Source organism: Bactrocera oleae, chromosome X (assembly GCF_042242935.1).
Source record: "Bactrocera oleae isolate idBacOlea1 chromosome X, idBacOlea1, whole genome shotgun sequence".
NCBI classification, from domain to species: domain Eukaryota; kingdom Metazoa; phylum Arthropoda; class Insecta; order Diptera; family Tephritidae; genus Bactrocera; species Bactrocera oleae.
Genome location: NC_091541.1, coordinates 34,445,684 through 34,446,716, shown reverse-complemented (window position 1 = coordinate 34,446,716; position 1,033 = coordinate 34,445,684).

Genomic DNA, 1,033 nt, shown 5'->3' with positions numbered 1-1,033 from the left:
TTTTATTTTTATTTGTATTGGTAATTATGTTTTTTGACTGCGTTTTAGAAAATTTAATATTTGTTATCGACATCTTTATTTTCATTCAGGTTTTATATGCATCTCTAAATAAGGAAACAGCTGATAAGATCTGTTCGTTTTCAAACGAGAAACTTGAAAATTTGTTGTGACTGTCACGTACCGCCTTGCAAAATCATCTCAAGTTACAAAAATATTATTTATATGTATATTATTATATGTATATTATTTGAAATCTCAAATTAAGAGACTTGTGACTGTATCAAAGTACAGAATTTCGATATAAATTATATTTATAGAACTGGTATTTACTTGAGTATATTCGGAAATTGTATGCAAGGCAAAGAATCGCCATAAATTGGATTGAGTCATAGTTTTTCGTAGTGAAATTACTATAAATATTTGTTGACTCAGTTTAATCTCAGACTCAGTTTCAGTGTTGATCTGATTATTCAGGGGTGTTGTAGAATCTGATAGTTGTCGGAATCAGAATAGAAAGATTGGTTTGAGGTTCGAAACAGAAATTGTATCGGTTTTGGGTGTCGCGGAAACAAATTTGATCAGTTTTGTTATCAGAAACAAAGCAAGAAGATAGTCGCTGACAGATTTGGAATGTAAGTCAACAAATTAATTTATTTTATTGTTACGAATTAACTTAACTTTACAAAGGGAAACATGAATTAAACACAAAATGCCATAATTATTGAGTTATGGAAAAAAGTGCAGATATTTTAAGAGGATTTACAAAACTTGATAAACGTAATTTTATTTGCAAATGCATTTTTATTCAAGTGGATTACTGTCATCTTTTAATATCTTTCTTTTAATTTTTTCATTGCTTTCTGCTTCCTATAAAATAAAAGCTAAAATAGCGGAATTCATTGTAAACTTTAATAAAATTGCTTTGAAATTTATTCATTTTCAAGTTTTGCACATTAGTAAACAGCTGATTCGAATATTGGTTTTCCGTATGTTCGAAAAGACGAATGACACCATTGAAAATAAAAATTGATTT